This window comes from Nyctereutes procyonoides, unplaced genomic scaffold (genome assembly GCF_905146905.1).
Source record: "Nyctereutes procyonoides isolate TBG_1078 unplaced genomic scaffold, NYPRO_anot_genome, whole genome shotgun sequence".
NCBI lineage: Eukaryota > Metazoa > Chordata > Mammalia > Carnivora > Canidae > Nyctereutes > Nyctereutes procyonoides.
In genome coordinates this window covers 1,981,869-2,009,201 of record NW_026575049.1, presented here as the reverse complement: position 1 = coordinate 2,009,201, position 27,333 = coordinate 1,981,869, and the positions used below count along the sequence as shown (strand labels likewise).

At 47.1% G+C, this 27,333-nt stretch overlaps 2 long non-coding RNA genes across 3 annotated transcripts; both read right to left on the bottom strand.

The window, feature by feature from the left end:
* Nucleotides 1-19,267: 19,267 nt before the first annotated feature.
* On the bottom strand, nt 19,268-22,088 carry LOC129511704 (uncharacterized). 2 transcript variants are annotated; one of them, XR_008664884.1, is made up of 3 exons: nt 21,775-22,088; nt 20,108-20,177; nt 19,268-19,753 (listed from the first exon to the last, which is right to left on the bottom strand). It is a non-coding gene; the product is annotated as an uncharacterized LOC129511704 (long non-coding RNA). The 2 variants fall into 2 exon arrangements; XR_008664883.1 differs by lacking the exon at nt 21,775-22,088 and having other exon boundaries at nt 20,108-20,608.
* Nucleotides 22,089-22,844: 756 nt separating this feature from the next.
* On the bottom strand, nt 22,845-23,470 carry LOC129511705 (uncharacterized). The gene is made up of 2 exons (XR_008664885.1): nt 23,381-23,470; nt 22,845-23,135 (listed from the first exon to the last, which is right to left on the bottom strand). It is a non-coding gene; the product is annotated as an uncharacterized LOC129511705 (long non-coding RNA).
* Between the last annotated feature and the right edge of the window lie 3,863 nt (nt 23,471-27,333).

Here is a 27,333-nt window from a genome sequence, read left to right as displayed (position 1 = left end):
TTTTTTTTCATTTTTTAATAACATCTTTATGTAGGTTTTTTTTTCCCCCTTTTTTTACTTTAAGTAGGCTCCATGCCTAGCGTGGATCCCAATGCAGGGCTTGAACTCACAACCCTGAGAACTAGACCTAAGCTGAAATCAAGAGTTGGGTGCATAACTGACTGAGCCACCCAGGCACTCCTCTTTGTTTTTTAATATAGTAACATGTCTCTTTAGTCTCTTTTACTCTGAAACCATTCCTCAGCCTGTCTTTGTCTTTCACAACTGACATTTTTGAAGAATATAGGACCACTGTTTTGTTCCCATTGCTTCCTCATGAGTCTATTCAGATTTTACATTTGGGGCAGAAACAGTACACAAGCAATATATGGCCATCACTTCAAGAGACCTCAGCTTGTATCATTTGTGATGATGTTTTTGATCTTGATCTCTCAAGAGAAAGTGGTTTTGGTTAAATTTATCTTGTTTTTCTGTTTTTATTTAATAAATAACTATAAACATATACTTTGAGACTATATAAATATCCTGTTCCCCAATAAATTTTCTACAACAAACTTTAGCATCTACTGAAGATTCTTGCCTAAATAAATTATTACTATGCTAAATGCATAAATGGTGATTTTCTAACTCTTATCATTCCTCCTACATTTATTACTTGGCATTCTGCCGTAAAGAGCCTTCCTTCTCCCTCTGCCATTTGCTTGCTTGTTTTCAGTGTCAGTATAAACTCACGGATTCTTTTTTGTTCAGTGAGATAAAATCCATTCACATCACTACTCATTTTGATACTGAAATCATCCCTGGTTTGGCCAGAGGAGGCCCATCAACTGGTTTCTTCATTCTTTACTTCCTGGCATAGCAAATGCTCTAGGCCTGTGTTGTATTTCCTTGCCCTAGCCATAGAACAGCCAACATTTCAAGAAGCCCTCTGTTTCTTTTAGAAGAGAATAATTCTTAGAAACCAAGATTTAGGGACACCTGGGTGGCTCAGTGGTTGAGTGTCTGCCTTTGGCTCAGGTCGTGATCTGGGGTCCTGGGATCAAGTCCCATATCAGGCTTCCCACAGGGAAACCAAGATTTGGGAACCAGGTCTCTTCATTGCTACACACTCTTTCAGCAAACATACCAGGAAGTAGTTTTTGTTTTTTGTTTTGTAGGGGGGGGGGGGAGCCTGAATTTTTGCCAGTCCAGCACCATAGGTTCTTCCTTTCCCTATTCCATATTTGTACATCCTCTCTCCAAAAGTGAGAACTCTGGCTCCCAGCAACATCAGTATGGTTTCTTATTTGCTCAGTACTATAATACACACAAAAGAATTCCAAAATTGCTACATCTGTACCACTAACAGCAATAAACCTCTTAAGTAGAGTTCTAGATTTCTTTGCAGGTTTTCTTTTTTTGTATTTACACTGAGGGTATACATGTGGTCAAGGTACTACATTCAAACATTACTTGAATAAGTTATTTTTTATTCTATATGATTCTACATTTGTTATGCAGTTTAGTTTCCTTGTTTTTCCTTGTTTCTGTTTGTATTTGGTTTTAGGATTTCTCCCCCAAACTTGTTGATTTTAGTTTACTTTATAAATATGTAAAATATTAGCATGGTTCCAAAAGTCAAAGCTATACACAAATGCTTATCCAGAGAAGTGTCATTCTCTCCTGTATCCCTTCCGTTCTGTCCCCTCTCCCCTGTTGGCAAATTTTATTAGTTTCTGGTCTATTCTTCCAGTATATATTTTTGCAAAAAATGAACAGATACTTGTATATTATTTCCCGTATTTCTTACCCAAATAGTAGCATACTATATACTCTTCCGCTCTTTGCTTTTTCTACTGAGCAGTAAATCCTGAAAATTACTCCATAAAAGCTGCCTAGTACTTTATTATGTGTATATTACTCTATTATATATATATATATATATATATATATATATATATTCAGTCTCTCTCCTATGTGTACATATTTAGATTATCTCCAACATTTTGCAGTTACAAATCCACACGTGTAGTTTTGTATTGTTGAAGATGTTTCTTCAGGATAAATTCCTGCAGAATTTGGTCAAAGGGTAAATTCATAGGCAGCCTTCTTAGATATTGCCAAATTCCCTTCTACAGGGATATTATATCATTTTGCTTCATCCCAGCAATAGATGAGAATGCCTGGTTTTCCACAACCTAACCAACAGAATTCAGTGTTTTTTAAACCACTAGTGACACTCGTTTAAAAAAAAAATGCAATCATAACCACCATACATATCCCAAAATTGGTGCTTTTCCCAAAAGAATTTTAGGTGGAAGTCCATATAACTATAAGCATCCCTTGCTTTTATTGTTTTTATCAAGTGGATTTTCTATTTGGACTTTGCTGCCCCTCCTTTTTTGCTTTTTGTTGTTGTTGAGACACAGAGGGAGAAGCAGACTCCTCACAGGGAGCCTGATATAGGACTTGATCCTGGATCCTGGGATCAGGCCCTGAGTCGAAGGCAGACGCTCAACCACTGAGCCACCCAGGCGTCCCAAGAACATAATTATCCACTTTGGGAAACTTTAGCACAAAGAAACAAGAGATGTATACGGGGAGGGACCAACAGATACCAGACATTTCTTGGATCTGACCAAATGCATGCTGCAAATCGCAAGAGGCTCAGGGCCGTTGCGGGAATACAGGGTGCATGCCTTTAGACTTCACTTTGTTCTTATCATCCTCAGAGTCCCAGGCAGGAAAAAGCACATCTGTCAGTGGGCAAAGATTGTGTAACTAGCCACAAAGTTCCTCCTTAAAGGAGTCAAGCAGCTCACCAAGGTCTTCCTCTTCCACCTTCTCAAAGCCCACTTGCCTGGCTGGCTGGCTGTCAAGGTCCAAGCTATGGACCTATGGAGGGGGGAAGAAACCACCCCACCAGCTCTAACACTTCATCTGAACACTTTCCCCACCTATGCCACACCTCTACTGTCTTTCCTTTGCTCTTTCTCTTACACTTCACCCCTCCTTCCCTTGGCTGCTTCAAACTGATCATCCACAAATACTTCGTGGTCCTCTCCTTTCCCAGCCTGACAAAGGTTGCATGGCATATTAGAAAGCATGGGCTTTGGACTAAGAAAGGGTAGTTTTGCCCCTTGGCTCTGTACTAATGAGCTTTATGACCTTGGACACATTATGAGACTCCTAGGTCGCTTTTTCCTCATCTGTAAATGGAGAAAATAAGATCTACTTTGTAGAGTTGTTATAGGATTAATAACGATGGTTTTAGTGTCTGACACATTAGTAGCTCGATAAATAATAACTAGTACATAAAAAGCCCATGTAAGGAAGGCCAGAAAGGTACCTTTATTCCTTGTTTTCTTTCCATCTTCTAACCTGTGCTTCCTCACTTTAAGGAGTAAGTGATTTTAAAGTTTTCCAGGGTGGCTCGGTCAGTTAAGTGTCTGCCTTTGGCTCAGGTCATGATCCCAGGGTCCTGAGATCCAGCCCCACATGGAGCTCCCTGCTCAGTGGGGAGTCTGCTTCTCCCTCTCCCTCTGCCCATCACCCCTGCTCATGCTCACTCTCAGATAAATAAATAAAATCTAAAAAAAAAAAATTTAACATATTTTCCAATACTAAAATTCTATTTTTAATGGGAAAAAATAACCATGTATATTAAAGGCCTATTATGTATAGAGAAGATCATATACAACAAATTCTGGTCAATACAGATAAATGAAAATCTGCTGAGAAAATGATCTTTAGATTTTCTTTTTCTTCCTTCATATATTATTGCCAGTGCTGTCACTACATGGTAAGAGCCTATATATGTGTCTGTATGTGTAATGTTTATGCCTTAAAAACTCAGTTTCAATACTTCCTTATTCTCTAAACCTGTACCGTCTAATATGGTCACCACTAGTCATGTATGGCCACTAAGAATTTGAAATGTGACTAGTCCCAGTTGAGGATGTGCTATAAGCATAATCTTCACACTAGATTCCTAACACTTAATTTGACCCAAAAAAGGAATGGAAAATATGTCATTGACATTATTCTATTGATTACATATTGAAGTAATATTCTAGATAGATTATATAAAACATATTAAAATTAATTTCACCTTTTCTTTTTACCTTTTTGGATGTGGCTATTAGAATTTCCTACGTGGCTCACATTATAGTTCCTTTGAACAGGACTGCTCTAAACAAATGAGAAGTCTATATAACATTAATAATTTCCAAAACAGGGATCCCTGGGTGGCGCAGCGGTTTAGCGCCTGCCTTTGGCCCAGGGTGCGATCCTGGAGACCCGGGATCGAGTCCCACATCGGGCTCCCGGTGCATGGAGCCTGCTTCTCCCTCTGCTTGTGTCTCTGCCTCTGTGTGTGTGTGTGTGTGACTATCATAAATAAATAAAAAATTAAAAAAAATAATTTCCAAAACAGTATTGTCATTAATTTTTAGTAAATTTAATTTACTAAGGACCATGAAAGTTTTTTCCTGTGCATATCCTTTGGGGAATAAAATCAATACCCATTCTTAGTGACTTTTACATTTTAATTTTTTGGAGTGATTCTCAAATCACTAGGTATCAGTAGCTATCTGGTGAAGACTGACTTGTCATACTCAACAGTGTGGCCTCATTTTAAGGAGCCCATCAGTAAAACATCAGGCTGAGGTGATTCATTCAGCTTCATTATCTAGGAAATTCATATCATTAAAACTGAATTAGCTCAGTGCAACCCAGCTAAGTGCTCTCCCAGGTTCTGTGACAGCCTTTGGTGGGAGATGACAAGGCTATCACTAGGAAGCCTCCTTTCACCCTGCTCATCTCCTCCGAACATTATCATCTGCAAAGAATTTTAACCTGGGTCCATAAGATGTGCTTTGGTGCATCCATGAACCACTTGAAATTGTATTCAGTTTTGTGTGTATATGAATTCTATATAGAAAATCTGTAGCTCACCTCAGTTTCTCAAAGGGGCCTATGGCCGTCAAAAAGTAAAGGACCACGGACATCAGAAATTAAGTACTGCCCTACCTACTGTATTAGTTTCATAATGCTGCAGTAACAAATGACCATAAACTTAGTGAACTTAAGGGCAGCCTGGGTGGCTCAGCAGTTTAGCACCAACTTCGCCCCAGGGTGTGATCCTGGAGAACTGGGATCAAGTCCCATGTCCGGCTCCCTGAGTGGAGCCTGCTTCTCCCTCTGCCTGTCTCTCTCTCTCTCTCTCTCTCTCTCTCTCTCAATCTGTGTCACTCATGAATTAAAAAAAAAACTTAGTGAACTTAAAATTAATTTATTATGTCACAGTTCTGTAGGTCAGAAGTCTGACATGGTCTCCCCAGGCTCAAGTCAGTGTATGGCAGGGCTGCATCCCTTTTGGAAGCTCTAGGGGCAGCTTGTTTCCTTACTCATTCAGGCTGTTGAAAGAATTCTGTTTCTTGCAGTTGTACAACTGAGGTCCCCATGTCCTTGCTGTTTGCCATCTGAGTGCTGTTCTCCATTTCTAGAGTTTGCCCACATCCCTTGGCTCATGGTCGCCTTCCTCCATCTTCAAAGCCAAGGTTTCAGCCCTTCTCAAGCTTCAAGTCTCCTTCCTCTCCTTCAGTCACATCTCTCTAACTCCTTTTCCTCCCTTCCTCTCCACTTTTAAAGGCTCATGTGATTATGTTGTGATTACATTAAGCCCATCTGGATAATCCAGGATAATCTCCCTATTTTAAGGTTCATGACTTTAATTCCCTCTGCAAAGGATTTTTTCACTATATGATTTAACATCCTCACAGATGCCAGGGATTAGGGGGCCGCTGTTCTACCCATCACACCTTTCCACCCACATTTGTGCTACTTGCTCCATTCTGAGCATAGAGAAGGTGAGGCTGGTTGACTAGCCCCTCTTGTTCCTTAGCAAAAAGTGTGTGAGGCCATATTTGTCCTCAACAGCTTCCTCAGTTTTCCTTCTGTTACTCATTACTGAAGTGCCACGAGGCCCCCCACTTAAAGACTCAGTGTACTTGGGCCTCAACAGCATCCCCCTTCTCCTCTTCCTCAGGCCAGACTGTGATCTCCATCTCTCTACCTTTCCTGCTTTAAAATAATAATAATAATAATAATAATAAGTCCCACAGTACTGTCTGGAAAGGATCTGATAAAATAAGCCTCTCTAAATTGCTAAAGACTGATAGGTCATAATCCTTCTCTAATAATCTTAGATATATTAACAAAATTAAAACTTATAGAAAATGTGTTACTACATTTCTATAAATTGCAAGTATGCTGTGTCCAAGGCTTATTAAATATGTCCACTCACACATGTCTTCTGTTTTCTTATCATTATCAATCAACTCCACTCACTAGGTTTTATTGTGGGGACTATCATTCATCCCTCTCCTTTCTAAGAGATTCACCTTTTGTGCCAGACCTTCAGCACCAGCCAGCTCACAGGTCTCTAAGAGAATATCAGTCTGCCTATCAGTAAACGTACAGACACTACAGAGGAAAAGGTTAGGCTTTCTAGGCCTCGACCACCTTTAACTGTCCCCTTTGTAAAGGCAATCTGACCTAGATATTTTTTTCATAGCATCCTTGTCTTTTAGAGAAATAATCAAATGTAAAAAGGTATTTAGAATTACTGTCTTCATCGGTATAGATGATTTTTTATTTATTTATTTTTTTTATTTACGATAGTCACACAGAGAGAGAGAGGCAGAGACACAGGCAGAGGGATAAGCACGCTCCATGCACCGGGAACCCGACGTGGGACTCGATCCCGGGTCTCCAGGATCGCGCCCTGGGCCAAAGGCAGGCGCCAAACTACTGCGCCACCCAGGGATCCCTAGATGATTTTTTTTATATTTAGTTTAAGACAAGATGTAGCAGCCAATCTAAAAAGCCATGAAGAAAAACATTCAGATAGCAAACCGTGGCTTCCTTACAAGCTCCCTCTCTCTCCCTCTCCCCTTGCCTCTCTCTCTCTCTCTCTCACAGGCACACAAACTATTTCTTCTATGTGTGGTTGCAATGAAGAAAATTAAAAGAGTAAAACTGTTTCTGGAGACCCTGGCCCAGTCAGTGAAGTGTCTGCCTTCAGCTCAGGTCATGATCCCAGGGTCCTGGCATTGAGCCCTGCATCATGGGGTTCCCTGCTTAGCAGGGAGCTTACTTCTCCCTCTCCCCCTACTCATGATCTCTCTCTCTCTCTCTCTCTCTCTCTCTCTCTCTCTCAAATGGAGTCTTTTTAAAATATTTTTTTTTAAAAAGAGTAAAACTGTTGTTTCTAGGTATCCCTTTCATTAAACCATTTCCGTGACTCTAGAGACAAGATGTCAAGGCCTCTTCAGCACAACACTTCCTCATCTACTAGAGTTCACTGTCGTAGAAAGAGGGACATCACACTTTAACACAGCAGTTTTTATGTGGGGCTTTTTCTTTATAAGATCTGAAAAATAAAACCCCATTTCTCCTTACACACTGCCCCCACTCCCTTCATTTTTTATCATCAGGTAATGTATAGAATCCTTCTTCCAATCCTTATATCTCAACCCTGATATGTACCCCATCCCTCACCCCACACCCTAGGTGTGATCCAAAGGTGATTCACAGGGAACCTAACAAAGCTGCAACCTCTGGACCCCTCACTTGCAGGCCTCTGGGAGTTGCTGGAGGTTGTAGAAGGATCTTGGTAGGGATGCAAAGCCAGGTTGCAATCAGAAAGGATTTCTGTGTGAAATTCTGAAAAATTGCCTAAAAATACATCAAAAGAAAGTATTCTGAATCTCTAAAACATCAGGAGTTGGTTGTGATTTATTTTTTCATCCTGGGATCCCTGGGTGGTGCAGCAGTTTAGCACCTGCCTTTGGCCCAGGGCCTGATCCTGGAGACCCGGGATCGAATCCCATGTCGGACTCCCGGTGCATGGAGCCTGCTTCTCCCTCTGCCTGTGTCTCTGCCTCTCTCTCTGTCTCTCTCTCTGTGTGATTATCATAAATAAATTTAAAAAAATTATTTTTTCATCCTAAATGGGTATCTAAATGGCAATTAGATACAATTTTATACATAATTTTACATGCTTTTTTTCTTAAACAGCCCCTCAAATTGTAAATGCTTCAGCCCCACAAAACCTGGTTCTGCCTCTGATTACCTCATACAGTTCCTCATGGCATTCCCAGATCTCAACCCACTCTTCATTCCTAATCCCCACCCCCATGATCAAATGGGATTTATTCCAGGGAGGCAAGAATGGTTCAACATCTGTTAATCAATGTGATATGCCACATTAACAAAATAATGTGGATAAAGTATAAAAATCTTATGATCGTCTCACCAGAAAAAGCATTTGACAAAATTCAAATAACAGTTTTATTCATGATAAAAGTTCTTAACCAAATGGGTAGAGAGGTCATAAACTTCAACATAGTAAAGGCTATCTATGACAAGCCCACAGCTAACATTATACTTAGTGGTAAAAAAGTAAAACCTTTTCCCCAAGATCATGAACAAGTAAAGGTGCCCGTCTTGAAACTTATATTCAACATAGTACTGGAATTCCTAGCTGAGCAATTACGCAAGAAAAAGAAATAAAAGGCATCCAAATCAGAAAGGAAGAAGTAAAATTATCTCTATTTGAAAGTCACATGATATTCTATATAGAAAACCCTAACAACTCCATCAAAAAAAACTTAGAATTAAGTCAGTAAAGTTGCAGAATACAAAATCAATATACAAAAATCAGTTGTGTTTCTATACACTAATAACAAACCATAAGAAAGAGAAATTAAGAAAATAATCCCATTTACAATTGCATCAAGAATACCTATACATAAATTTAACCAAAAAGATGAAAAATCTGAGTGCTAAAAACACCGATGAAAGAAATTGAAAAAGAAACAAATGGAAAGATATTCCATGCTTATGGATTAGAAGAATTAATATTGTTAAAATGTCTATACTACCCAAAGCAATCTACAGATTCAATGCAATGCAATGCCAAAATTCCATTGGCCTTTTTCACAGAAACAGAAAAAAGAATACTAAAATCTGCATGAAACAGGGGAGCCCTGGTGGCTCAGCGGTTTAGCGCCGCCTTCAGCCCAGGGCCTGATCCTGGAGACCCAGGATCAAGTCCCATGTCAGGCTCCCTGCATGGAGCCTGCTTCTCCCTCTGCCTGTGTCTCTCTGCCTCTCTCTCTGTCTCTCTCATGAATAAATAAAATATTTTTAAATAAATAAGTAAGTAAATAAATAAATAAATAAATAAATAAATAAAATCTGCATGAAACACAAAAGACCTGAATAGCCAAAGCAATCTTGAAAAGGAAGAACAAAGGTGAAGGTACCATACTTCCTGGTTTCAAGCCATAGTACAAAGTACCTAGTAATCAAAATAGTATGGTATTGGCATAAAAGCAGACATACAGATCAATGCAATAGAATGGAGAATTCCAGAAAGAAACATGGTCAAGTAATTTATGACAAAAGAACCAGGAATAGGGGCGCCTGGGTGGCTCAGTTGAGCATCTGCCTTTGGCTCAGGTCATGATCCCAGGGTCCTAAGATCGAGTCCCACATCAGGCTCCCCTGCATGGGGCCTGCTTCTCCCTCTTCCTATGTCTCTGCCTCTCTCTCTCTCTTGTCTGTCTCTCATTAATAAATAAATAAAATCTTAAAAAAAAAAAAGAACCAAGAATACACAATGGGGAAAGGATAGTCTCTTTAATAAATGGTGTTGGGAAAACTGGACAGTCACATGCCAAAGAATGAAGCTGGACCACTTTCTTACACCATACACAGAAATCAAATCAAAATGGATTTCAAACTTGAGTGTAAAACCTGAAACTACAAAACTCCTAAAAGAAAGCCTAGAGAATAAGCTCCTTGACATCAGTTTCGGCAATGATGTCTTTGGATTTGACAGCAAAAACAAGGACAACAGAAGTGAAAATAATCCAAGTGGGACCTCATCAAACGAAAAGGTTCCTGCAAAGGAAGCCATCAACAAAATAAAAAGGCATCCCATGGAATGAGAAAAAATATTTGCAAACCACTTGTCTAACAAAGGGTTGATATCCAAAATATATATTATAAATATATAATATATTATAAGATAATATATGTTTTATATATTACATAATATATATAATATATCCAAAGTATATAAAGAATTCATACAACTGGGTAGCAAAAAACAAACAAACAAACAAAAACATTTTTAATGGGCAGAGAGTGTGCCTGGGTGGCTCAGTCAGTTAAGTGTCTGCCTTCAGCTCAGGTCATGATCCCAGGGTCCTGGGATTGAGTCCCGCATCAGGCTCCCTGCTCAGCGAGGAGTCGGCTTCTCCCTCTGCCCCTCATCCCCGCCTACAGGTGATTTCTCAAGTAAATAAATCCAAAGGAAAATTTTAAATGGGCAGGGAAACTGAATAGACATTTTCCAGGAAAGATATATGAATGGCCAAGAAAGATGCTCAGCATCACTAGTCATCAGAAAAATGCAAATCAAAACCACAATGAGAGTCACCTCACACTTGTTAGAATGGTATCATCAAAAAGACAAGAGCTAACAAGAAGGATGTTAACATGTTGATGAGGATGGAAACACTGTGCACTGCTGATGAGAATGTAAGTGGTGCAGCCACTGTAAAAACAGTATGGAGGGTCCCCAAAAAATTAAAAATAGAACTATCGTGTGATCCAGCAAGTACACGTGTGGGTATATATCTGAGGGAAACAAAGTCACGATCTCAAAGAAATATCAGCACCCTCATGTTCATTGCAGCATTATTCACAATAGCCAAGACATAGAAACAACCTAAGTGTTGTGGATAGATGAATAAAGAAATTATGATATATATACACACACACACACATAGTGGACTATTATGTAGTCATAGAAAGAAGAAAAATCTGTTATTTGCAACAACATGGGTGGACCCTGAGGGCATTATACTAAGTGAAATAAGTCAGAGAGAGAAAAACATACCATTTAATCTCACTTATATTTGGAATCTTAAAAACAAACCCATAAAAAGAAAGATCAGACTGGTGGTTGCCAGAGGTGAGGGGATGGGATGAGAGGTGGGGAAATTAGGTGGTGATCAAAAGGTACAAATTTCCAGTAATAAATAAGTTCTGGGGATGTAATGTACAGCATGATTGTAGTTAACAATACCGTAGTGTATATTTGAAAGTTGCTAAGAGGGTAGCTCTTAAAAATTCTTAACACGGGACAAAAAAATGTGTCACTGTGGGAGGTGATGGATTTTAACTAGGCTTATGGTCATCATTTCATAGCATCTACATATATCAAATCATTATGTTCCAAACTTCAACATAAGGTGGGCCACTGGGTGGCTCAGTCGGTTAAGCATCTGCCTTGGGCTCAGGTTATGATCCCCAGGTCCTGGGATCAAGTTCCACAGGAATCCACTTCTCCCACTACCACTCCCTCATCTGTGATCTATCTTGTGCTCTCTCAAATACATAAATAAAATCTTTTTAAAAAGTAACATAAGGTCATATGCCAATTATATTGCTATAAAACTGGAAAAAATAAAAATATAAATAATAAATACTACTCAAACCCATTCCTTCCTCAGTATTCTCATTTCCACCATCTTAGGCATGCATCACTGTTCAGTGAATTATTATAGTAGCCTGCTAATTAGTTCTCTGCCTCCTTCTTACTGCTACCCAAATTATTTTAAAAACTTAAATCTAAAAAAAAATAAAATAAAAAATAAAAACTTAAATCTGATCTTGTAACTCTGCTGCTTAAAACATTCAGTGGTTCTCCAGATCACTCTCCTTCACCTCCTAGAGCATAAAACTCACATTCCTTAGTGTTAGGATCTGCCCACCACACCATTTAACCTCTTCACCCTCCTTTCTCGCTACTCCCACCACCATCATCCTAATTCATTCATTCATTCATTCATTCATTCATTCACTCGAGGATTTATGAAGCAACTATTAGGCACCTTACACCATATGCCACAGCCATATTTGCAGTACTTGGACACCCAATGAAATGCCACCTTGGATGAGCTTTCCAACTGCCTGGGCCTCCCCCTCCCAACTCTACCCTCACCCAATCTACCGATAAAACTCCCTATTCTGCAAAACACTCACCAGGGGCTACCTTCTGTCTTTCAAGCCCTTACAGACTTCCAAGTAGAGGTGGCCATTCTGCATCTCTGTCCTCACAGCATGCATGCTACGCCCTTCCACTGTTATCACACGCTACATTGCCATCTGTCTTTACCATTACACTTCTAACCCTTTAAGGACAAGGCTTATACATGTCCAATTCATCTTCGTACCTAACAGCACTATTATAGAGGCTAATAGTAAAAATTCAATAAAATTTTGTTGGACAATTTCTAAAATATTTTCCAACTTTAAAATTCTGTGATTCAGGCACAGGCTAAGATCAAAAATTAATAATTGGGGGATCCCTGGGTGGCTCAGCGGTTTAGCGCCTGCCTTTGGCCCAGGGCGCGATCCTGGAGACCCGGGATCGAGTCCCACGTTGGGCTCCCGGCATGGAGCCTGCTTCTCCCTCCTCCTGTGTCTCAGCCTCTCTCTTTCTATCTATCATAAATAAATAAATAAATATTTTTTAAAAAATTAATAATTGAGAGTGTGTCAGCTATTCACACCCCATTTCACATAAAATTGTAAATTTGGATTTTCTGAGGCAGCAGGCAGCAACCACAGATACTGTGCCAGTGCCAGGACTCTACTAGCTCACCTTTGAGCCCTATCTGCCTTATGCATGTTAAGTAAACCGGCTGTTAACTCCCTTCCTGATGTGATCTTTATTTCTGTAATCCTAAAGCAGGGCCAAGGATTCCTAGGGTGTCGTGCCACCCGTGGCCACAAGGGAGAAACAGGAAGACCCGATTCGTGTTCACACCCTCCGGCCACCAGATGGACCCCAAACACCAGTTTAATGGAAGCAAAGGCTTAATTTAGATCAGGTGCACTTGAATTTAGGTCCGTTTTCCTTTATTCCCTCTTCCTGAAAAGTAAAAACCTCACCCACATGTGACTAGCCAAAAACCTGGAAATTGTCTAGAGATATAAGTTACTTTGCTTAGGGAGAGGAAATAGAGGGAAAAAAGAGAACCACTAAGATATTTTTTTTAAATAGTTAGAATGAGAGGTCCTCTTCAAGCCCAAATAGAAGAACCAGCAATTTGTGGATTGAGGATTAGATGAGTCCAAAGAATTGTAATGAATTTTTTAGGTGTGTTAACGATGTTTTGTTAAGAAAATAACATAATGAGGGCACTTGGGTGGCTCAGTCGGTTAAGTGACTGCAATCTTGGGGTCCTGGGATCAGGCCCCACATCGTCGGGCTCCCTGCTCAGCTTCTCCCTCTGCCTCTGCTGCTCCCCGTGCTTGTACTCTCTCTCTCTGTCAAATAAATAAATCTTAAAAAAAAAGAAATTAAGAAAGAAAGAAAAGGAAAAAATATATAATTAAAAGCAAAACTAACTAAAAGTCCCCCCCAAAAGTCCTAGGAGATAGATGGGTAGTGAATCCTAACCATGATCATCAAATTATATTCTTGAGAGCCTTGTGAAGGAAGACAGTCGCTGCAGGAGACAGTTTTGCTGGGCCAAGAAAACATCTAAGCCACGTCCTGCTCCCAGCCCTTGTGGACAGGCATGGGGGCAGGGGAGTGGCAGGTGGGATGCAGAAAGCAAATCCTCCAAATCTGCTTTATCTTGAAGGGCAGCAAACTCAGGAGATTTTACTTGCTGGTTCTAGACAGACCTCTGGAATTTATATTCTCCATGATTGCTTTCAGGTCCTCCCATTAAAAATGAGAGGTATTTATTTGCTCCACATAAGACATTTCCATCAAAAATCATGATTCAGGCAGCCCAGGTGGCCCTGCAGTTTAGTGCCGCCTTCAGCCCAGGGCCTGATCCTGGAGACCCGGGATCGAGTCCCACGTCGGGCTCCCTGCATGGAGCCTGCTTCTCCCTCTGCCTGTGTCTCTGCCTCTCTCTCTCTCTCTCTCTCTCTGTGTGTGTGTGTGTGTCTAATGAATAAATTTTTAAAAATCTTAAAAAAAAATCATGATTCACACCCAGACAGTAGGAAAAGACTGCATTAGGGGTACATGGTACTTTCATTCAGAAGAACTAAGCAGGAGAAGTTGTCTTTAGGGAACTTCATCCTTATTTTCATTTTGTAGCACCAAGAAGAAATAATTCCATGCCCTGCTTTGCTTCAACTGGTGCTGTTTCTCCTGTGCTAAAAGAAAACTGTTTGGGGGTACCTCACCTCCAAACCTCACCTCCTCACCCACCTCATTCTCCAGTCCGTTGAGAATCTGACTCTTGATTTTGGCTCAGATCATGATCTCAGGGTCCTGAAATTGAGCCCCACAAAGGACTCTGCTCAGCACAGAGTCTGCTTGAGATTCTTTTCCCTCTGTCCCTTGCCCCACTCAAAAAAACATGCTCTTCCTCTCTCTCTTTCCCTCTCCAAAATAAATAAATACATCTTTTTTAAGAGAGAGAGATGGGCAGCCCCGGTGACTCAGCAGTTTAGAGCCACCTTCAGCCTAGGGCATGATCGTGGGGACCCAGGATCAGGTCTGCATCAGGCTCCCTGCATGGAGCCTGCCTCTCCCTCTGCCTGTGTCTCTGCGTCTCTGTGTGTGTGTGTGTCTCATGAATAAATAAAATCTTAAAAAAGAGAGAGAACTGCTTGTAAGGAATCTGATTATAGGAGGTATTTTCAACCAAAAAATAAGTGTTAGTGTCCAACCACCAACAAAATGTATATGACATCCCCTGACTCCCCTGCCTAAAGTTGTCCCCATATGTCCTCCCTAAGTTGGACAGTTAGTATTTCATTTGGTTTTGTTTGCTTGTTTGTTTTGCTTGTTTATTGATTATCCTCTCCATTAGACCTTAAACTCCATGAGGACAGGGCCTGGGTCTATTCTGTTCACCCCCTCGGCTCTTACCAAAATGGCACAAAGTAGGTGGTTAGCAAATAGTTATTGAATGAAAAAATGAGTGAAGAGAAAGTTAGTGTCATCCAAATTCTACAAACAGAATCCTGGCTGGTTTGTATGTTGAACATTCTTTTAGGAGTGAACAGGACTATTAAGACTATTGCTCTTTTTCAATAGAGTCCAATTATAATTACTGTTCATTTACCTGTGTTCTCCTGGAAGCACTACTTAAGCCAATTACTAGCATTAAAACACAGAAATGTGACATTTCACTGTTGAGATGGCAATCCATTTAAAATATGTCCTAATTTTACTCTCTTGTTAGAAGGTTCTGACAAATCTCTTTATAAAAACGAAGTCCTGGGCGGCCCGGGGGGCTCAGCGGTTTAGCGCCGCCTTCTGCCCAGGGTGTGATCATGGGGACCCGGGATCGAGTCCCACGTCGGGCTCCCTGCATGGAGCCTCCTTCTCCCTCTGCCTGTGTCTCTGCCTCTCTCTGTGTGTCTCTCTCTGTGTGTCTCATGAATAAGTAAATAAAATCTTAAAAAAAAAAGTCCTAATTGAGCCTAATCACAGTAGAGCCATTCGTATACTGCCAAGCTGGACTGAGGAGTAAGCTGGTCCCGAGCTGAGTTCTACCTTGCCTGCTTACAGCCGTGTCTCCGGCCTGGGGTAGCTTTCTGGAGCTTGCTCTTCCCCACCTAGTAAGGCCTCCCTCAGGACTGTGCCTGGCCCATGCTGGGCCCAAGGAATTATTCAATTCCCCTACTTTCACCTTTCCCCACCATCCCAGAGGGGCCACGCTACTCAAGACACCTCAGACCTCCTCATCCAGGCCTAGCAACTTCCAGCTTGAGAAGGGAGATTATAGGCCCCTCCCCAACCACCCCAACTCAAACTTCCTCTCCAGTCTCCATATTTATTATGCTTCAACTTCAGATGGACACCCAACACACACTCTCTCTACCTCCTCCCTACTTAACAGAGAACTGCACTGGCCCCCTGCCACCCCCACGAAGTCTCCAATAACAGCTTTTTACTTTGTTGTCAATATGGCCCAGTGTTCAAGGGTAAATGGGTTATACAGGCCAAGGTTTCCCCAATCCTGTCATCAAGGGGCTGCAGTTAGGAGCATACATACGGCATGCAGCCACACACTTGGCAGAACAGAGGCAAATTTTGACATTCAGAAACTCCTACAAATCGATTAGGAAAATCAATTAGGAAAAAGCAAACTACCCAATAGAATAGTGAAGAACAAAACCAGCAAAAGAATGCAAAAGGTCAGTACCCCTGTGAAAATATGCTCAGGCCTACTCACAACTAAAACAAATCAAAACAACCAGACAGGGCAGCCCCGGTGGCGCAGCGGTTTAGTGCCGCATGCAGCCCGGGGTGTGATCCTGGAGACCCAGGATGGAGTCCCACATCGGGCTCCCTGCATGGAGCCTGCTTCTCTCTCTGCCTGTGTCTCTGCCTCTCTTTCGCTCTCTCTGAGTAAATAAATAAATAAATCTTTAAAAAAAAAAAAAAACCAGACACCATTTTCACCTATGAGATCAACAAAAATAAAAACCCATAATACCTGGTGTTGGCAGAAGTGGGGAGAAACAGGCAGTCATACACACTATTGACAGAAGTATAACTTGGACAGTTAACAATATTGAAAATTTAAATACAAAATTCAACTACATTAACTCCTGTTTATCAAAAGTTACCCATTTAAAAACTGAAAAGATAATCGGGGTGCCTTGCTGGCTCAGCCAGTAAAGTGCAGGACTCTTGATCTCAGGGTTGTGAATTCAATCCCCAGGTTGCATGTGGAGCTTACTTACAAATGGGGTCTTTGAAGGGTGCCTGGGTGGCTCAGTCAGTTAAGCGTGTGACTCTTGATTTCAGCTCAGATATCAATCTCACAGTCGTGGGTTCAGACCCCACGTTGGACTCCATGCTTGGTGTGGAGCCTACTAATAAAAGGGAGGGAGTCCTTGAAAAATAAAAGTAAAAGGATAATCAATATATTATTTGACTCATAATGGACCAGTAGAAGCACAATGAATAACGAAAACCTATAAGTCAACAAGGAGAGGACAAACACTCCCACAGGACAAAAAAAGGGGGGGGGATGCCTGGGTGGCTCAGTGGTTGAGCGTCTGCCTTCAGCTCAGGTTGTGACCCTGGGGTCCAAGGACCAAGTCCTGCATCACACTCTCCACAGGAAGTCTGCTTCTCCCTCTGCCTGTGTCTCTGCCTCTCTCGGTGAGTATCTCATGAATAAATAAAATCTTTAAAAAAAAAATAGGCAAAAGCAATTTACATAAGAGAAAACATGCATAGCCACAAAATACACAAAAAGGTGCCCAATCTCACTAGTAACCAGCGAAATGTAAATGAAAACTACAGTTCACATCTATTAAATTCACAACAATTAAAAGGTTGGGCAATGGCAAATGTTGGTGAGCACGTGGGGTAACTAAAGGCAGAAAAGAATGTGAAAGCACCTTGAAGAACAACTTCTAAAATCATCGCAGATTCTCCAAGAATCAGCCATTCCCTCCGAGGCTAATAAATACCCTAGAGAAGTCCCCACATACTGACAACTGAGAGATACACACAAAAATGTTCATAGTAGGGGCTTCCAGCTGGCTCAGTGGGTACAGCACAGGACTCTTGATCTTGGGTCGTAAGTTTGAGCCCCACGTTGGGAGTAGAGATTACTTAAAAATACAATCTTTAAAAAAAAAAAAAAAGAATCGGGGCACCTGGGGGCTCTGTCGGTCAAGCCTTTGCCTTCAGCTCAGGTCATGATCCCAGGGTCCTGGGATCAAGCCCCACATCAGGCTCCCTGCTCAGAAGGGAGCCTGCTTCTCCCTCTCCTGCTACTCCTCCTGCTTGTGCACACACACACTCTCTCTCTCTCTGTGAAATAAATTTTTTAAAAAAATTATAAAGAATGTTCATAGCAGCATTGTTTGTTAACAGAAAAAACTGATACACCTGTAATGTCCATTAACCATAAAATAGCTACAGAAGTTTTGGTATATTCATATAATTTGAAGCTATTTGGTACTGAAAATAAATTAACTCAAAAATGGTATCAACGCGGAAGAATGTCACAAATATAATACTGAGGAAAAGATGCAAGTCTCAGAAAAATACGTACAGAAAAGTACCATTAATGCAAAATGTAAGAACATTCAAATCTTTGCATGAAAATGGTAAATACCAGTTCAGGATCCTGGCATTCTTTCAGTGAGATAGGAGGGATGACAGCCAAGGTTGGAGGAAGGAGCATTTACCTGTGTTGACAGTGCCGTTTTTTTAGGCTCTTTTTATTCTTTATGACTTTTTCTTTGTGTATGTTTTACGTAGTACAGAATAAAAAAAAATTTTAAGTGTAATGTATACATACTTTCCCCTGATTCCACTGCTAGGAATTTATGTTACATGTGTATTAGCTTATGTCCAAGTGTGCAACAATATATACAAAGATGCTCTTTGTAGCAAATTATAAGGGGGGAAAATGGAAGCATACATAATGTGGGAATATTGTATACAATACCCAATGAAACACCACAGCTAGACGATCATTATAAAGAATGAGCTAGGCCTGTATGTCAAGGTACATATTTAAGGGGAAAAAATCATGAGACTAGACCATTTGTGGAAAAATATTAGATTAGCTGTACACACACGTATATATGTATAACAGAACATTTCTGGGTCACAAGAAACCATTAACTTCAGTCATCTCAGGGGAATAAGAATGGAGAATGAGAGGGAACTTCTACATCTTATACCCTTCAGAATGATTTGCATCTTTATTTCTACCACTAGTGTGTATTACCTCTATAAATAGGTAAATTGGTGGAAAAAAATTCAAAAAATAGAATAAAATTAGGATGCTGGTTTACCGAGATTTTCTTTATTTATTCATGAGAGATACAGAAAGAGAGAGACAGAGAGAGAAGCAGGCTCCATGCAGGGAACCCAACTCGGGACCGATCCCAGGATTACGCTGTGGGCCAAAGGCAGGCGCCAAACTGCTGAGCCACCCAGGGAACCTCCCGAGATTTTTTTTTTTAATGCTTCTTTTTTTAATTTTTTTATTTATTTATGATAGTCAGAGAGAAAGAGAGAGAGGCAGAGACATAGGCAGAAGGAGAAGCAGGCTCCATGCACTGGGAGCCCGACGTGGGATTCGATCCCGGGTCTCCAGGATCGCGCCCTGGGCCAAAGGCAGGCGCCAAACCGCTGCGCCACCCAGGGATCCCCCTCCCGAGATTTTATTTTCACAGCAAAAGTCATATGAAATTATTTTAATCCTTTTTAATGCTTATCTTTTGGGGAATCTGACAACACTCAAATGAATCCTAATGGTGGCTGCCTTGTACAGGACAATTAGTGCTGCAGTTAGAGAAAATTATTTGTGGTTCTTTCACAGCTTTCTGTAACTATCTGCAGAGCATGTCACCTTCTTTGCTTTATCTCAAATCAACATTCTAAAAATCACAGTTTTTTTTTTTAACATCAAAAAGCTTGTTTTTCAAGAAACACGTTCAAAAAGGAAGCACATTGGCTGAGCAGGCCAGCACACCCCAGCCAAGGTAGTTCCCGAGCCTTGGGGACACTGTCTCGGCCTCGGAGCGGCACTGGTCCCGCTCAGCGGGTCCACAAGCCCGGCCGCTAACGCTCGGGCACAGCCGCCCTGCTGGCATCACCACCAGAGATGAGCTCCGCCCGGGGTCCACAGAGCTTTCTTGGGCTCCAGCCTGGCCTCTGAAGTCAGGAAGTCTGTGGCTGAAAAGGAAAAGAAGCTGAGCGTAAAAAATTCTCTGAGTGCTTCTGGGTTGTCCCAGAAGCAAAGTGCCATTTCCCCAGCTGCCCTGGGGGCCGGGAGTGGGAGCCAAGCCAGGCAATGGAGCCTCAGAACCTCCCCCAGTCCACTGAAACCAGGACTCTGTGTTTTGTGTCTATTTTATTTGACTGTCAGGTAAAATCTATTTCCAAAAATAAGAAGCTAAAAAGAAAAGTTTGGAAATCTTTGACCCAGACGGTACTGGTGGCCAGGTGGTTCTCCCACATAACAAAACTTTTTACAACCATTCTTCTATTTTCATCAGCTATAGGGGTGGGGAAGGGCCTCATAAATACCTGCCCTCCGGAACCTTCCAGGCTGCTGGAATGATCAAGTCAGGTAATAGCCATCTTCAGCTAAGAGGCCCTTAGAAAACAAATTTATTATTTCCTTCCTCTATTAATGGAGGGTATATCCGGTTCAAATAATTAGTCATGCAAGCAAGACCTGCAGGTTTCTTTTAGGAGGAAAAGGAGAAGCAGCAGCAGCGGCAGAACAAGGAAAGAACGTGGGGGGGGGGGCTGAAGGGGGGTAAGAAGAAAAACAACAGCAACGACAGCCCAGTCGTCATTTTTGAAGAGCAAATGACTCTGCTCAGGTGCCTGCCACCTAAGGAAATGAGGGAGGCGGCGAGGAGGGAAGGAGGGGACGCACCTGCCCGGGCCAAGCACCGCGGCCCCGCGCTCCCCGCGCTTCCCCTCCGGGAGGACCCGGCGCAGGCGGCGGCGTCCGCGGTCACGGATGCGGAGCTCGGGCGCGGGGCACTGCGGGGCCCACCTGCTCCCGAACCGGCCCCGAGAGGGCCTCGCCCCCCGCCCCGGCACCCCGTCCCCCTCGCCCCGCCCCCGGCCCAAGGGCCAGCCCTTTTCGTCACTTCTCTCCCCCGAATACACGGCCACCGCTTTATCCGCCCCTTCTAAGGACCTCCTCCCCTCACTTTCCGTTTCTACTTTTTCTCCGAGCCTCGGCCGCGGCCCGCGGAGATCCCCTCACTTTCCGTTTCTACTTTTTCTCCGAGCCTCGGCCGCGGCCCGCGGAGACCTCCCGCTGGCTCGGTGGGTGCTCCCGCTCCGCCGGGACCGCCCCGTGCCCCGCACCCCCGGGGGCCCACCCCACCCCGCCCCACCCCGCCTGCCCGCCTCCCCCCGGGGCCCCGCCCCACCTGCCCGCCCCCCCGGGGCCCCGCCCCGCCTGCCCGCCTCCCCCCGGGGGCCCCACCTCACCTGCCCGCCTCCCCCCGGGGGCCCGCCCTGCCCACCCCCCCGGGGGCCCCGCCCCGACTGCCCACCTCCTCCCGGGGGCCCGCCCTGCCCACCCCCCCCCGGGGGCCCCGCCCCGCCTGCCCGCCTCCCCCCGGGGGCCCCGCCCCGCCTGCCCGCCTCCCCCCCGGGGGCCCCACCTCACCTGCCCGCCTCCCCCCGGGGGGCCCGCCCTGCCCACCCCCCCGGGGGCCCCGCCCCGCCTGCCCGCCTCCTCCCGGGGGCCCCGCCCCCCCTGCCCACCCCCCCCGGGGGCCCCGCCCCGCCCCGCCTGCCCACCTCCCCCCGGGGGCCCGCCCTGCCCGCCTCCCCCCGGGGGCCCGCCCTGCCCACCCCCCCCGGGGGCCGCGCCCCGCCTGCCCGCCCCCCGCGCGGTCCCCGGCTGCCCGCTCTCCCACCCCCCGTGCCCGCGGCTGACCCCTCGGGCCGCTCCCCGCCCTGCGCAGGTGCCCAGGTCGTCGCTTGGCGGCACGACAGCCCGGCGCCCCCGTGCCCGCCGCCCGCCTCCTCCCCGCCGCGCTGTCCCACCCGCAGCCCGCAGGACTCCTCACCCGCGCCGGCCGCCCGGAGCCCGCCGGGAGACGGACCAGGCCCCTCGCCCTCCCCGGGTCCCTACCCGTCGCCCCGCCGTATTAGCCCCTGAAGGCGGAGGCCAGCAGGTCGCGGCGTCTCCCGACGGGCGGGAGGCCCTGGGCGCTGCACACCTGTGCCGACCTGCTGTCTCCCACTTTGACCTCGAGCCGCCGGGGCTGACGACGGGCAGGCAGGGGCCTCGGGGCCGCGAGGGGGCCGCTGCCCCCGGGAGGAGCGGGGGGGGGGGGTCGGCCCGCCGGCTCGGGGCTGATCGGACGGCCGGGCCCTTCCCGGGTTTCCCCCACCGCGACACATCCCGGGGTCGCTGCGGGGAGGGGCCCCTAAGCCGCGAGCCCGCCCCCTCGAGGGCGAAAGCACCCGGCGCAGCTCGGCCCGCCCCGGGGACAGAAAGAAGACGCGGCACCTTTAAGTCCGCGGCCGGGAGAAAAACAAGCTGTGATTTATATAAGCGGGAAAATCATGTGATTTGCGGGAACGCCGCCTGCTCCCCGGCCCCCTCCCCGCGTCGCTCCAGCCCCTCCCCAGGGGCCCGGCCGCGGGGCTCCCGGCCGCCTCCGTCCCGGCGCCCGCGGCCCCTCCCGCCCTTCCCGCCCCTCCGCGCCCCCCCGCGCCCCCCCTCCACCTCCCCCCGCCTCCGAAGTGTGCAGGGAGAAACTGAGGCCTCCCCCCAACGGGGGCGGGGGCCCACGGCTGGCCTTGCGTCCCCGGAACACCCGAGCGGGAGCAGGGGGCCCCGGGGGCCAGGGGGGCGGAGGGCGATTTGAGACATAATTTGTTGGGGACGCAGGATGGGAATCTGGCGTGTCTGAGAGCCGCCAGGGTAGCCCCGGGGACCTAGCTTGGGGGACCCCACGTGGCCTCTTCAGGGCCAAGGAAAGGAACCACAAGACTCGGAAGCCCCAAGGACAGGCACAGATCCTTGAGATACAAGGGCCCGGGCCCACACCCACGCGGGGTAACGCCGACAGCTTCTGAAGGAGAGGAAACGTCCAGGCCTCCTGGGGAGGGGGGCACGGCAGCCATCCCGGCTCCCGAAGGCCACACAAGCCCCCAGGAGGTGCTCACCTCCAAAACCAAGCCCGGGAGAAGGGGGGCCTTCTGGGGGAGAGCCGAGGTCCCCCTCAGTGCAGCCCCCGTTTCCATAACCAGGAAGACGGCGGCTCTGAAACCCTGTCCGAGATGAGGTTTAAATTCCATTTTATTTTCCTCGTCGGTCATCGGCTGGGCTGGGGCATGAGCGTCGTGGTCGTGCTGTCACACGGAGGAAAACCACAGCACGGCTGAGGCTGCCTCCTCTCGCTGCCACCCCGGCCACGGCCACCTGGGCTGGGCATCCCAGAGCCAGGCCCGAGAGAGCACCCTGGCCCTCCTCCCGTCTCCCTTCCTCCCCAGATGGAGGGTCTTTATGCCGAGGCACCTTCCAGAACAGTGCCTCAGTGCCCCGGTCACAGCAGCAGCAAGAAGGTCCTTCCTGAAGGAGAAAGCACAAGGGAGGCAAACATCCTTGTTAGTCTTCCAATCCCGAAGAAGAAAAATACAAGGTTACTTGAGGATTCAAGAGAAGAGACTGCAGGAGTTCAGTTATTCAGTGAGCGCCTTGGGCCTGGGGGGGTGCTGGCCAAGGGAGACCCCGTGGGGACAGGACAGACCCCAGCCCCCCGCCCAAGGCCTTCCCCTCCTCGCCCAGCATCACTGTGGCCCTTCCCCCGCCCGCACCCAGCTCAGGGTGCCCCCACGTCCAGCTGCGTGTGCCTCCCGAGTTGGCCAAGAGCTGCTGCTGTCGGGAGGCGCTGACTCTCTGGTGACTGGGTGGTGGGGATGAGAAGGAACTGAAGGCCCGTCCAGAAAATGAGATCAAAGTTGGCAGCCTCCCGGGCCGCTCCCAAAATTTAGAATTTAGTTCAGGCCCCACCTCACTCAGTGCCACTTGCTTTCTCTGTCTCCCTTTGCCCTTTTTCTGCTCGGGGCCGGCTGCCCCCCTCTCAGTCGGCCCTTCCCGAAGCTTCCAGAGCCCGGGGCCTGCGCATTCTCGGAGCCTCCCTGGCCAGCCCAGGTGGCTTCTTCCTGAGGCAGCCTCTCAGCTCCTGCAGGAGCCTGAGCCCTCTGCCGCCCGCCGGTGCAGATGCCCATCGGGGACTCTGGGCCAGGAGGCTCCCGGTTCACCCCCAACCACAGGCCTGAGGACCTCGACCTCCCAACCCCCTCCCAGGCCCCAGCAGCCCCTGCCCTAGTACGGTCCCTTCCTGAGTTGTGCTGTTCCTGGCTTCCCCTCGTCCACGCACAAGCACGGCCTGATAACGTGCGAGGGGAAACCTGGCAACAAGCCTGCAGTGCACGAACGTGTCAGATGAACAAACAGAAATTATGGCTCTAAACCGAAAACCCCCTGGAAGCCACAAACCCTGTTACTTTCAGAGAAGCCGGATCAGACCTCTGGGTTTTCTTAAAAAGGCCCTGAGGAGTGCCACGGGGAAGGGGGGAATCAGCTCCTCTGGACACTCTTTCAGGAAACAGGGCCTCAGAAGAGAAAAGGCATCCCAGCCCCTGCCAAATTCCATTCTGTTTCAGATTAGCCTTCCAGTAAAATGGGGGGGCCACTGGGGGAGGCTATACTAGCTGGTGTCTGAGATCCTCCAGCACCCAAGCTCTGGGGCTCTAGTTCCCCCAAACAACCTTTCCGAACACTCCCCGTTCTCCTGAGTAGAAAATGCATTTGTACTCCCAGGCCTGAGTCTGCAGCTGAAGCTCAGAATTAGGCTTTCACTGCAGCTTTTTCAGGCCCGTTTCCTCTTTCTCCTTTCCCTGAAAGGGCCCCTAGTCTTTCCCAAGCTGCCAGAGAAGGGAACACACAGCTCCCCCGGAGCAGAGGGGCCCGCCAGAGGGAAAGCTGGCCCGGGCCCAGCACAGACCCGCCTGGGACTCTGTAGGGACATTCCTCCCTCCCAATGGGCAGGGAGCTTCTGGAACTTCTAAAGAGCATATCCTCTGGCCAGCCCAGGCCCCGTGGCAGCCTGCACCCTAGTTTACAAGCTTTTAGTGGCTTGTAACACATTTGGCAAACGTTCCTCAAATGGGAGGCAAGCCAGGCCCGTTTCCCCGGGACCCACTGATGAAGGGTTACTGGGCTGGGACAGAAATGAGGTCCAGCCAGACCAGCCCTGAGCCTCAGTTCCCTGGGCCAAGACTGGAGAGGACCAGAGGGAAGTGTCCTCGGTCGGCCCCACCGCCACCCGCGCGGGCTGGTCCCGGGCTCTCGGGGTGCATCACTAGTTCCAGGCAGGGCTCCACCCCAGCCCACACTCGGCCCAGGACCCAGCAGGCGAACTCTGGGCTTCCCGGCAGCATGAGGCTCCCTTTCCATGCCAGGCTTCTCTGGGGCCTGTGGGTGGGAGCAACCGGCCCTCCCGCTGGGCTCCTCTGGCTGGGAGGCCCGAGAAGCCTCCATCTCCATCGGAGCCGATGCTAGCCCCAAAATCTCCAGACGATTTTGAAAGAGAATGGTGTTTTGAAAGCTCAAGAGGTATTCTGGGCTTGGCTTCGGTTCTAGTTCCATCACCACCTCTCAAAAAGTGGTACCCTTCCCCATGAGTACAGAAACCCCAGAGGCAGTGAGTTGAGCTGAGGGGACCCCAGAGAATTACCTGGGGTAATTCCCAAATTACCCAGCTGGGACCTGGCTAGATCTTGCCACCAGGTCCCCCAAGAAGATGAGATCCACAACCATGCCTTCCTTCGGGCTGTCTACCTGGACTGCCTGCCACCTAATATTCAAGAAAATTACTTGGGCCCCACCCCACTAATAGTAGGGACCCCATAATTGTGTCCCCTCAACCTCGCAGTCCTACTCCGGCTGCTACCACCATCTCTGTGCCCGGGATTCACAGAGGGCTTGTGCTTCCTCTGGGGACCTCTGGCTTGGATTCCCTGCTTTCCTTCCTCCCTTCATCTGCATCTCACCTCCTGCAGCCACTGTCCCTCCCTCCCTCAGGCACCACCCCCTTGCTCCCTTCCTGACCCCCTCAGCTACCCCTGGACCCCCAGAAGGCTTATGGACGCAGAAGCAGACACTCAAAGTTTGGGGTAATGGAGGGGGACCACAGTAAGCACATTGGAATCCACGAGGAGATCTTCCTATCCTGCAACTTCATCAACCTTTCCCCTGCCCCGAAATATTCCTCACTCTGTCCTAAGTCCCAACTACTCCGTCTCCTCCAGCCTCTCTCTTCTCCTCCAGACCCTTCTATCCACCTCCAAGTCCCCGTGGGTGTCTACTGCAGAACCATTTGTCTTGCCTTCAGCCTGGCCAGAGGGCCACCCTCCCCTCACTGGAGTGGCTTCCCCATCAGGGCCCATCAGAGCGTCAGCCTCAAAAAAGAGGCAGGCACCTCCTCCAGAAGGGAGCTACCCCTCCCCTGGGACGGTAAAGCGCAGCACTGTTTTCCATGTGACACTTTCTTCCCATCCACCCGCCACCACCGCCCCCTTACATCTGGTACCCCTGACAGTCAAGAAATCTACCCCGAAGCACTCCGGTTCTGTCTCTCCCTGTTGTGTTCTCTGGTTTTTGTTCCCCTACTCTTCTGTGGGCGTGGAGCGCTGCTAACCTGCACCTCTGTCGTAGCTGAAAGGGACCGTCCTGTGACCAATAAGGCAGTGTAAGGTGGAGAGCAAAGGGCAAATACCGCATGATTCCCACTTACATGATGCACCTCGAGTGGTCAAGCTCCCAGAGATAGAAAGGAGAATAACGGTTGCCAGGGGTTGGGGGGATGGGAGTTATGGCTTTAGAGGGTGTGGAGTTGCAGTTTGGGAAGATGAAAAAGTCTTTGAAGACGGGGAGTGATGATGGCTGCGCAACAGTGTGCACGTCCTTTTTTTGTTTTTGTTTTTGTTTTTTTTTGTTGTTGTTGTTGTTTTAATTCATGGGAGAAACAGAGAGAGAGAGAGGCAGAGACACAGGCAGAGGGAGAAGCAGGCTCCATGCAGGGAGCCCAACGTGGGACTCGATCCCAGAACCCTGGGATCAGGCCCTGAGCCAAAGGCAGACGCTCAACCGCTCAGCCACCCAGGTGTCCCGAGTGTGCACGTCCTTAATGCCACACGCAGAGCTTACACATGGCGGGAAACTTTCGGTTATGTACATTTTACCACAATAAAGAAGTAGGGTCAGCAGCATTCACTCTGACCCCACAAGAGATCTGCAGCTAAATGGACAACTGGGAGGCTTTTCCTCTGCTGCCTTGGGTCACAGCTGCTCTAGGGACACCTGTCGCAGAGCTCCAGAGCTAAGGGGGGGGGCGCTCACCCGCTCCCAGACTCCGGGCATGGTCACCCCTGCTGCCCCTGCCCGTCTTACTGTACGCATATGCTCCCTCCTCAAATTGGGGAAAACAGAAGAACCACAAGGGGGTCACCATTGGAACCGGAGCCCTTGGTTCCAGACCCAGTTCGGTTGTTCACTAGCTGTGCCCTCTTGAGCGAGTTCTTGAATCTATCCCAGGATCTTTATAAAGAAAATGGAGAAGAGCATAGCCGGCCTTGAGTGAGATAGAGGATGCGAGCACACTTCCAGAAGCATGTGCAGGCTGGTCTCATCGTCTCTCATTTCACTTCGTCAGACTAAAAACATCTCCAACATAAGAAGGAAGTTGCTACCTAAAAGTTAGGAG